At 39.3% G+C, this 11,712-nt stretch overlaps 1 long non-coding RNA gene across 1 annotated transcript in view; it reads left to right on the top strand.

The window, feature by feature from the left end:
- The first annotated feature begins 1,240 nt into the window (after positions 1-1,240).
- The window catches only part of LOC144463772 (uncharacterized), a 120,649-nt gene continuing 110,177 nt past the window's right edge, over positions 1,241-11,712 (top strand). Inside the window, exon 1 of the long non-coding RNA XR_013491777.1 lies at positions 1,241-1,327. This is a non-coding gene — a long non-coding RNA (uncharacterized LOC144463772). The remainder of the gene's footprint in view (positions 1,328-11,712) is intronic.

The following is an 11,712-nucleotide window of genomic DNA, read 5'->3' as shown; positions in this document are numbered from 1 at the left end:
CCTGCCCCGCCGGACATAACCCCGGTTCTCTGATAACCGAGTATGCTGTCATTCAGTTACAGAAAGTCATTTTTCTCAGTGATAATGTAGTTGTTAAGTTGTTTTGATATACGTGAAATGTTTGCATCGACATTTTTGTAAGATGACCGGACGGTGTCATCTCCTGTAGCCGTAGAGTCTGCAGCTGGTAACGTTACAGCTGCAGGTTAACGTTAGTGATCGTATTATCTGGTGACTTTCTGCTGAATATGTTATGTCGGTTGTTGTGGTACAGGTTATTTGGTTGAATATCAACTTATAACCCAAAGAGGGAAACGTTAATGTGGATGAAAGTCACCAGATAACACTTGTGTGACTGTGTAAACAGCCTCACCAGTTCTGCTGGATGTTGGCTACAGTATTCATTGTGATAATACCTGCATGAAACTAAACTAGTAACTTAACGAATATCTGACAGGTAGCCCAAAAAAATAAAAAATAAAAGAAAGTAATGTTGTTATCTCTGTTCCATTTCAGGGCCACCAGACAAAACACAAGCCCTGATTCATTTCAGGGCCACCAATGAAGACAAGTTTACAAAAAGCAAGCAGGCTCCAAAAAACTATGGGAGTGAGTAATTTGTAACTTGTGAACTGTTCATATTCATAACATAATTCTCGGTCACAACGGCAACTGTTCCCCTAGTGATCAAGCATTCTGTTTCAATATGAAATCAGCACAGCTGCAGACGGCATTGTCGAAGATTATTGTTTGGTAACTGTACATTTGTTTTGCTGCCCCTATACTGTCACTTTTTGGAAAGATTTTGTCAAGTATATTCGTTGCAACATTTATGTTCTATTTTCACTTCTGTACAAAGATGTGCTGTTTGGATTTTATGATGTCAGCATTTCAAAACAAAAATGAAATTCCCTATTCATAAGAGTAAATTTTCTAACAGAAAACTGTGGTTCAAAATTTTTATGAATGAAATGGAACAATACTTAGAAACCATTCAGCACTCCACAAACTCCAAAGCTATAAAGACTCTGAAAATATGTAAACAATTTAATTGTTTGAGCTGCTGAACTTTTTTATTTATTTATTTGTTTATTTGTTCTGTTCATGTCTGTCACTGCTTGTTTTGTACAAGAATTGACATAAAGTGTCAGAAAAAAAAACTCATCACGTCTTTTTATTGACTACTGATGACATATACAGTGCCCTCCAAAAGTATTGGAACAGTGAGTCCAATTCGTTAACTTTTGTTGTAGACTGAAAACATTTGGGTTTGACATCAAAAGATGAATATGAGACAAGAGATCAACATTTCAGCTTTTATTTCCAGGTATTTACATCTGGATCTGATACACAACTTAGAAGATAGCATTATTTGTAATGGAACACAAAATTTTTAGGTGAGCAAAAGTATTGGAACATATAAACTTAAAATAGATTAAAGTGAATGAGACTTAATATTTAGTTGCAAATCCTTTGCTTTCAATAACTGCATCAAGCCTGTGACCCATTGACATCACCAAACTTTTGCATTCTTCTTTTGTGATGCTTTTCCAGGCTTTCACCACAGCCTCTTTCAGCTGTTGTTTGTTTTGGGGGGTTACTCCCTTCAGTCTCCTCTTCAGCAGGTAAAATGCATGCTCTATTGGGTTTAAGTCTGGAGACTGACTTGGCCAGTCTAAAACCTTCCACTTCTTGCCCCTGATGAACTCCACCTCTAAATGCAGTCTGCACAGGCAAAACCTATCGTACCCAATCTGAAACTGAGCTCAGACATTCAGTGCTATTTATTGTTTGAATAATCAATGTAATTGGGAAACACCTGGGCAACAAAACACACCTGTCAGTCACATGTTCCAATACTTTTGCTCTCATGAAAAATGGGTGGGTTCAAACAAAAGTTGCTATCTTCTAAGTTGTGTATCAGATCCAGATGTAAATACCTGGAAATGAAAGCTGAAATGTTGATCTCTTGTCCCATATTCATCTTTTGATGTCAAACCCAAATATTTTCAGTCTACAACATAAATAAAGGAATTGGCCTCACTGTTCCAATACTTTTGGAGGGCACTATATTTCTTCTTCTTTGAATTGACAGACTGGACGGAGTTTTGGCATATTGCTGCCCCCGACAGTCTTAAGACGTATTTGCCTTTGAGGGGTGTCCCATTTTAAAGTCACAAGATAGCCCTTAACACTTGGTTTTGAGGGCTAGTGAGATTGAGGGTTGAGCTTGAGAATTAAGATTGAGGGTTAAGATAGGAATTGGGATTGGGCCAATGTCTGAAGACATGCAATTGAACACTTAAAACATGCTACAGCAAGAAGAGGACGGGGGGCAACATTAACTCTTCATCCCTGGAGCCCCTGTGTCAAGGGGTGTTGCACTTTCCTGTGTAACCCTTACCCAGAAATTTTTATTGGTTGTTATAATACACTTCAGTGTACAGTATGGTTTTGCTGTAATTTATACCTAATTAGCCTCTAATAAGATCAAGTTCTGGTTGAATAGAGCGGAACGGTGCAGACTTTAATTTAGAGTACGGTTTTGCTGTAATTTATACCTAATTAGTCTCTAATAAGATCAAGTTCAGGTTGAATAGGGCGGAACGGTGCAGACTTTAATTTAGAGTACGGTTTTGCTGTAATTTATAACTAATTAACCTCTAATAAGATCTACTTAAGGTTAAGTAAGGGTCGCTATGTATTACTACCTACAAATGGGACTCCAGAGAATGAGCCATCCAGGCAACAAGGGATTTGTTGGTGTTTGTTTAATGTCTAATAAAATATTTTACCTCTTGTTTTTGTCTAATTTGTTCCAAAGTACATCTTGTTTGCTCTTATTAGGGTATAATTGTGTTTGTTTAATATCCAATCAAATATAATTACCTCTAGTTTTTTGTTAATTTGTTGCAAAGCACGTCTTGTTAGCCCTAATTAGGATATAATTGTGTTTGTTTAATATCTAATAAAATATAATTACCTCTAGTTTTTGTCTGATTTGTTCCAAAGTACGTCTTGTTTGCTCTTATTAGAGTATAATTGTTTTTCTTTAGTGTCTAAATTGCGGACATATTTCTACCTAATTTGGTACAAACTACGGATTGTTACGTCTTATTAGAGCAACATTGTCTATTTTACTGTCTAATAAAGATTATATTAGGTGTAGTTTTTTTTCTAATTTGATACAAAATACGGCTTATTATGTCTAATTAGCATACTGTAAAATAAAGTGCTACCGAAGTATCTTGGCAGATAGTTCTCACCCTCTCTCTGGCCAGTTTGAACTCTTCAATCAATCAATCAATTTTATTCTTAAAGCCCAGTGTCACAAATTACAATTTGCCTCAGAGGGCTTCACGGCATACGACATCCCTCTGTCCTTAGAACCCACGCAGTGGATAAGGAAAAACTCCCCCAAAAAACCCTTTAACGGTGGGAAAAAAAATGGTAGAAACCTCAGGAAGATCAACTGAGGAGGGATCCCTCTTCCAGGACGGACAGACATGCAATAGATGCCGTACAGAAAAAATCAACATAATAAATTAACAGTAATTGTTATTATTATTTTTTTTTTTTATTAATCCCCCTGAGGGGAAATTCAATTTTTTCACTCTTTTGTCATTAACACACAGGTTCAAAAGACACACACATACACAAAAGGACCTATACATGCACAAAGTGGAGAGATGTCAGAGAGTAATTCTAATTACGGCTATTGTGGTACAATATGTTGAAAGTAAATATTAATGTGTTGAGTGTTTTGTAATGACTGTATTTGCCTGTTTTACTGACTGTTTGTCTGCTTTTACAATGTTGTCTTTTATGTTTGGTTGGCAAAGACAAATTTCGGGAGCGTATCTATGTTTCCTGGGTTCTATGTTCCCCACTTAACCCTTCAAAAAAGGTTCTATGTTTCCCGCTTACACAAAAAAGGTTCTATGTTTCCCGGGTTCTATGTTCCCCGCTCAACCAAGTGGGAAACATAGAACCTTTTTGGGTGGTAAGCGGGGAACATAGAACCCAGGAAACATAGGGATGACCCCAAATTTCCACCCATGGTGGACAATAAAGACATATTCTATTCTATATTCTACGAAGAATAGAATAACAGAATAATAAACACATTTGATTTCTGATGTGGTCAGACCACACGTCATACAGTAAGACCCAGTTCTGAGAGAGAAAAATGTAGTTAAAGTATTGTGCATTGTAAAAGTAGTGTTTGGTTTCTCTGACTGATAGTATTATATATGACATCATTAGACAATGCACGGCAGTGAACGCTCTTGTCGTCCAGTCTCTTTGGTGGAGAGAGACGAGGATAACAAACACACATGAATATGGCATTTAATCCCTTTTAATTTACCGTGCATCGCATATCGCGACAGGCCTAACTATGATTCCCAGTCCTGCCTGCTCCCGTTGACTTTTTTCCCATCCCGTCCTAATCACGTGATGAATAGTGAAACTGATTCCCATCCCATGGGAATCCCAGGGGAATCACGTGACCCGTGGGACTCCCGAAAAAATGTCAGCTTCTACTGTGCAGAGCAGCTGAGACTGGCCTGATGTGCTCTCTTCTCTTTGTTCTTTGCTCTTTGTAATAGCCAGGCTGCAGAATTTTTGAACGAGCTGAAGTCCCTCAGTGGTATTTTTCGGGACGTTTCAATGTAATGGGAAAAGTAACAATCAGAATTCACATCCAAGTAAAATGACTCTGCCATAGTCATGACGAGTATTTATAGGTTCTGGCTGTCTCTAATGGAAATACAACACTTGTGAAGGCATTAATTTAAGCCCCCTACCAGCGAGATGCAATGATGCAGCACCACAATATACCTTCCATATCCATCCAAGCAGCATTCAAGCATTGATCCAAATTAGTCTGTGCTGAGTTTGAAAGATACTGAATATGTACGAAATATATAAATGAGTAACCACTGTGATGTTTCCACTGGCCTTCATGCTGCTTTCTACTGTTTACTGACCTGTTTTCCAGCCTGTCCGTGATGTTGAATGTAGTACACCAGTAAAACAAAATGGTGTGCTTTTCTTCTGCAAAGCTGTGTACATGGCTCTAGTCTACTGGCAATGGGAAAGGAGTCTCTTGCCTATTTGTAGCAGATTTTCAAGTGTTTCTGAAATCTGCTTACACACGATAATTTTGGTGAAAAACGGGTTATAACTGTATTTGTCCGGTGGTAGTATGCAGCAGGTTTTAAATAAAAATAAAATAAAATGCATCATTATATTTTATTATTACTTTTGATGCTGTCTTATTACATAAATCCCATACATGCACTGAAATTACCACTTGCAGTTTTAGATGGTGTTAGGTGTTGGAGCTGTTTTGTGACAATCAGCAGCTTATCCATCCATGTCATTGTACTTATGTGCAGCATCTCCGGCAATATTGCTGCTTGCCAGTTAATTAGGGATGCACAATCTTGGATTTTTTGCCGATATTCGATATGCCAATATATAAAAACTCATTTGACCGATAACTGATACTGATATTGATATATCCAATTTTTTTGACCTAATTTTAGTGATCATCAAGTCTCTTCTTAACAGCAATTAACATAATATTATGCATGAATACTCTTATCATGATGGCCCACCAGCAGATGGAGACATGAAATACAATACTTTTCAGTGTAGCTAATATTCATTCATTCTGCAAAATAAGAAAAAGCATGTTGGCCGATTGATAGTTCATTTTACAGCTGATATTGGCTTATATCAAGTATGTGCCGATATTATCGTGCATTCCTACCGATAATGTGTGGTCAGTGAACAAAGCTTTTGTTCTTTATGCAGGCCAAAATGTCACCACACCTCACAACCTCACTGTGACAAGACTCCAGGAAACTGCTCACAGCCACTGTGCTTAAGCTGTTATTTGCCACATCAGCCTAAGTAGCACTTAACTACCTCTAAAACCACAAGATGGTGTTAAGGTAAGGTTAAAAGAAAAAGTTAAAATAATTAGACAGTTATTAGTAGTTGATTAAATCTGTCAGCAGGCATATCTTTTAATCTTTTGAAAAAGACAGGATATCTATTCATTTATTTGTTTCACATACATTAATACAAAACAAAAGGGAATAAAAAAATATTTTAAAAAGGTGCATGTGGAGGTGTGGTAGAAACCTGCACAGGCTTACATGAAAACCACCCAGAAGACATAGAAATTGTCAATACATTTTGAATACCAGAAATAAAAAAAGTAATTGTTCGACTAACAGCTTGAACAACAGTTCTTAAAAGTGATCAATATTTCTGTAAATCAAATGTTTCAGTCTTTATGCTGTAGGAGAGTAATTATGTCCCGACTTGGTAGTTATTGCACAAACATGACATTGATATCAATTTTCTCTTCTCTGTTTAAAAGAAATAACTGTAACTGTATCTCCTAAAAAAAGTTGTTTCTTGTCTTTTCCCCTATTTTCAAAGCAAGAAGGATATCAACCAAGAACTGCCCTTCACTGCCTAATAAAAAAGTAGAAAAGAGTATATATATACAATACAGGCCAAAAGTTTGGACACACCTTCTCATTCAATGCGTTTTCTTTATTTTCATGACTATTTACATTGTAGATTCTCACTGAAGGCATCAAAACTATGAATGAACACATGTGGAGTTATGTACTTAACAAAAAAAGGTGAAATAACTGAAAACATGTTTTATATTCTAGTTTCTTCAAAATAGCCACCCTTTGCTCTGATTACTGCTTTGCACACTCTTGGCATTCTCTCGATGAGCTTCAAGAGGTAGTCACCTGAAATGGTTTTCCAACAGTCTTGAAGGAGTTCCCAGAGGTGTTTAGCACTTGTTGGCCCCTTTGCCTTCACTCTGCGGTCCAGCTCACCCCAAACCATCTCGATTGGGTTCAGGTCTGGTGACTGTGGAGGCCAGGTCATCTGCCGCAGCACTCCATCACTCTCCTTCTTGGTAAAATAGCCCTTACACAGCCTGGAGGTGTGTTTGGGGTCATTGTCCTGTTGAAAAATAAATGATCGTCCAACTAAAGCAAACCGGATGGGATGGCATGTCGCTGCAGGATGCTGTGGTAGCCATGCTGGTTCAGTGTGCCTTCAATTTTGAATAAATCCCCAACAGTGTCACCAGCAAAACACCCCCACACCATCACACCTCCTCCTCCATGCTTCACAGTGGGAACCAGGCATGTGGAATCTATCCGTTCACCTTTTCTGCGTCTCACAAAGACACGGCGGTTGGAACCAAAGATCTCAAATTTGGACTCATCAGACCAAAGCACAGATTTCCACTGGTCTAATGTCCATTCCTTGTGTTTCTTGGCCCAAACAAATCTCTTCTGCTTGTTGCCTCTCCTTAGCAGTGGTTTCCTAGCAGCTATTTGACCATGAAGGCCTGATTGGCGCAGTCTCCTCTTAACAGTTGTTCTAGAGATGGGTCTGCTGCTAGAACTCTGTGTGGCATTCATCTGGTCTCTGATCTGAGCTGCTGTTAACTTGCGATTTCTGAGGCTGGTGACTCAGATGAACTTATCCTCAGAAGCAGAGGTGACTCTTGGTCTTCCTTTCCTGGGTCGGTCCTCATGTGTGCCAGTTTCGTTGTAGTGCTTGATGGTTTTTGCGACTCCACTTGGGGACACATTTAAAGTTTTTGCAATTTTCCGGACTGACTGACCTTCATTTCTTAAAGTAATGATGGCCACTCGTTTTTCTTTAGTTAGCTGATTGGTTCTTGCCATAATATGAATTTTAACAGTTGTCCAATAGGGCTGTCGGCTGTGTATTAACCTGACTTCTGCACAACACAACTGATGGTCCCAACCCCATTGATAAAGCAAGAAATTCCACTAATTAACCCTGATAAGGCACACCTGTGAAGTGGAAACCATTTCAGGTGACTACCTCTTGAAGCTCATCGAGAGAATGCTTTGGTCTGATGAGTCCAAATTTGAGATCTTTGGTTCCAACCGCCGTGTCTTTGTGAGACGCAGAAAAGGTGAACGGATAGATTCCACATGCCTGGTTCCCACTGTGAAGCATGGAGGAGGAGGTGTGATGGTGTGGGGGTGTTTTGCTGGTGACACTGTTGGGGATTTATTCAAAATTGAAGGCACACTGAACCAGCATGGCTACCACAGCATCCTGCAGCGACATGCCATCCCATCCGGTTTGCTTTAGTTGGACGATCATTTATTTTTCAACAGGACAATGACCCCAAACACACCTCCAGGCTGTGTAAGGGCTATTTGACCAAGAAGGAGAGTGATGGAGCGCTGCGGCAGATGACCTGGCCTCCACAGTCACCAGACCTGAACCCAATCGAGATGGTTTGGGGTGAGCTGGACCGCAGAGTGAAGGCAAAGGGGCCAACAAGTGCTAAACACCTCTGGGAACTCCTTCAAGACTGTTGGAAAACCATTTCAGGTGACTACCTCTTGAAGCTCATCGAGAGAATGCCAAGAGTGTGCAAAGCAGTAATCAGAGCAAAGGGTGGCTATTTTGAAGAAACTAGAATATAAAACATGTTTTCAGTTATTTCACCTTTTTTTGTTAAGTACATAACTCCACATGTGTTCATTCATAGTTTTGATGCCTTCAGTGAGAATCTACAATGTAAATAGTCATGAAAATAAAGAAAACGCATTGAATGAGAAGGTGTGTCCAAACTTTTGGCTTGTACTGTATATATATATATATATCTATACATGCATCTGATGTATCAAGAGCAGCTTAGAAATTAATTGGCATAGCACAGCTTTAGCTGGATGCTACAAGGTGGAAATCTAATGTAAAGATGCCACCATACCTACATTAGCTACCAGACTTTTGAGCGAACAAATAGACACAAATGTGACCACTGCTGGTGATGCATTATTGGAGGTGTGTGTTTACTTGTATAAACCTTTTCTGCTTGTGACCTCTGACCCTTTGGTGTGATAGCCGAATTGTCTCGTCTGTGTATTAAGGCCATGTTTGTACCCTGTGAGAAAGTCTTTTCCAAAAAAGGTCAAATAATCACTGATGTAAAAAGTAAAATCACCCGTGGCAAAGTAAAACAACCAGTCTTCCTGAATGTCAGACTGTCCTTTGTGACAACAGACCTTTAGGCCACTAAAGACAATACAGGGAAATGAAATATGAAAATCTCTTTATGCAAAAGTCAGCAGTTTCTCCATGTGGAAATAAATAGCATTCTGCTTCTTCTAATTCTGTTGTCAAGATTTTGTTGTTTCTGCGTAGACGATCCGTCAATGCCAGAGCGATATAAGTTAACCTGCGAGATAGTGGAGCACAAAGGCGCCGGAGAAGAAGCCGAGTTAGCAAGATCCAGTAACAGGACATGAGAGAGAGAGAGAGAGAGAGAGAGAGAGAGAGAGAGAGAGAGAGAGAGAAGGTGCCCAGTGTATTATAGGAGGTCCCCCGGCAGACTAGGCCTAAGTCAGCCTAACTAGGGGCTGGTACAAGGCAAGCCTGGGCTGGCCCTGACTATAAGCTTTATCAAAGAGGAAGGTCTTAAGTCTAGTCTTAAATGTGGAGACAATGTCTGCCTCCCGGACCTCAACAGGAAGATGATTCCACAGGAGAGGAGCCTGATAGCTGAAGGCTCTGGCTCCTGATCTACTTTTGGAGACTTTAGGGACCACGAGTATCCCTGCATTTTCAGAGCGCAGTGTTCTGGTGGGATAATATGGCACTATGAGCTCTCTAAGATATGACGGAGCCTGACCATTTAGAGCTTTATAAGTTAACAGTAGGATTTTAAATTCAATTCTGGATTTTACAGGGAGCCAGTGCAGAGAAGCTAAAACAGGAGAAATATGATCTTGTTTCTTAGTTCCTGTTAGTACACCTGCCGCTGCATTCTGAATTAGCTGGAGAGTTTTTAAAGACTTATTAGAGCTACCTGATAATAGGAAGTTACAGTAATCCAGCCTTGAGGTAACAAAAGCGTGGACCAATTTTTCTGCATCTTTTCGGGTCAGGATAGGCCTAATTTTCACAATATTACGCAGATGAAAAAATGCAGTCCATGAGATTTGTTTTAAGTGAGAATTAAAAGACAAATCTTGGTCAAATATTACTCTGAGGTTTCTTTTTTTTTGTTAAGATATTTTTTGGGCATTTTTAAGCCTTTAATTGATAGGACAGACAAGTGTGAAAGGGGGAGAGAGAGAGAGGGAGTGACATGCAGCAAAGGGCCAAAGGCTGGATTCGAACCCGGGCCGCTGCGGCAACAGCCTTGTACATGGGGCGCCTGCTCTACCACCAAGCCACCGACACCCCACTCTGAGGTTTCTTACAGTAGTGGTAGAGGCCAGAGCAATGCCATCTAGAGAAACTGTCATCAGATAAAGTTGTTTGGGGCCAAGAACAATAACTTCAGTTTTGTCTGAATTTAACATCAGGAAATTGGTGCTCATCCAGGTTTTTATGTCTTTAAGGCAGTTATGAAGTTTAGTTAATTGATTAATTTCTTCTGGCTTCATTGATAAATACAACTGTGTATCATCCGCATAACAATGGAAATTTACAGAGTGATTTCTAATGATGTTACCTAAAGGAAGCATATATAGAATGAATAGGATTGGTCCGAGCACAGAACCTTGTGGAACTCCAAAACAAACTTTAGTACATAAGGATGATTCATTGTGAACATTAACAAACTGAAAACAATCAGATAAATAAGATTTAAACCAGCTTAGTTCAGAACCTTTTAGGCCAATTAAATGTTCCAGTCTCTGCAGCAGAATTTGATGGTCAGTTGTGTCAAATGCCGCACTAAGATTGAATAAAACAAGTACAGAGACGAGTCCTTTGTCTGAAGCAATCAAAAGATCATTTGTAATTTTAATTCTCCAAATAAATTATTATCATGGAGAAAATCACAAAGCTGGTTTGCGACGACTTTCTCAAGGATCTTTGAAAGAAAAGGGAAGATTAGATATTGGTCTATAATCTATATCTATATCTATATATATATCTATCTCTCTGAGGCTTTTCAGATGTTTGTGGCAATTTGATTGATATTTCTGCACTTTCAGCATTTTCTTTCATGCATTTTCAGCCATGGTCTTGAAGTCTTTTTAGCATTCAGCATCCACACGAATGTTCCGCAGGAAATGCATTTTCTAGTTATTATTATTATGTTCTTCTACATTCTTTATTATTATTGGGCATGAATGCAACAACATTCACAACCTATGTTCTTCTACATTCTTTATTAGTGTGGATGCTTCTGCAGCCACTTTTTTCTTTATTCTTAAAGGGGGGGAGGGAGTGTCTGTATGTGTTTGAGAGAGAGGGATGGAAAGCTAGCTAGCAAAACAAGTTGATGATGCTGATTGATTTGTATGATTTCAGTCGAGGAGGTGAAGTCTAGGGTGACAACGTTGAGGACCTAGTACACTAAACTTTTGAAGCCCCAACCCAGTGGAAATGGGGGGAAGTGTTTGACGTCAAGGCAGAGATGGCTGTTGAGAAACTTAGAGTTCCTCAAGAAACATGTTGCACAGCGCCACAGTGAGAGCAGTGTAAGCACACCAGTATGAGTGGGGGAATAACTGTTAACTCTTTCAACGTGTGCTTTTCCCATTAAAATGTAACATTGTTGCTAGCTTGCAAAAACGTTACTAGTTAGCTTAACAGCTGCATTTGTGTCACTGCCATGTTTGACACTTGGTCCAATCATCCTGTTAAGCTCCAAAACAG

Source organism: Epinephelus lanceolatus, chromosome 7 (assembly GCF_041903045.1).
Source record: "Epinephelus lanceolatus isolate andai-2023 chromosome 7, ASM4190304v1, whole genome shotgun sequence".
Classification (NCBI taxonomy): domain Eukaryota; kingdom Metazoa; phylum Chordata; class Actinopteri; order Perciformes; family Serranidae; genus Epinephelus; species Epinephelus lanceolatus.
The sequence above is the reverse complement of the archived record's forward strand: the minus strand, read 5'-3'. Positions and strand labels throughout refer to the sequence as shown.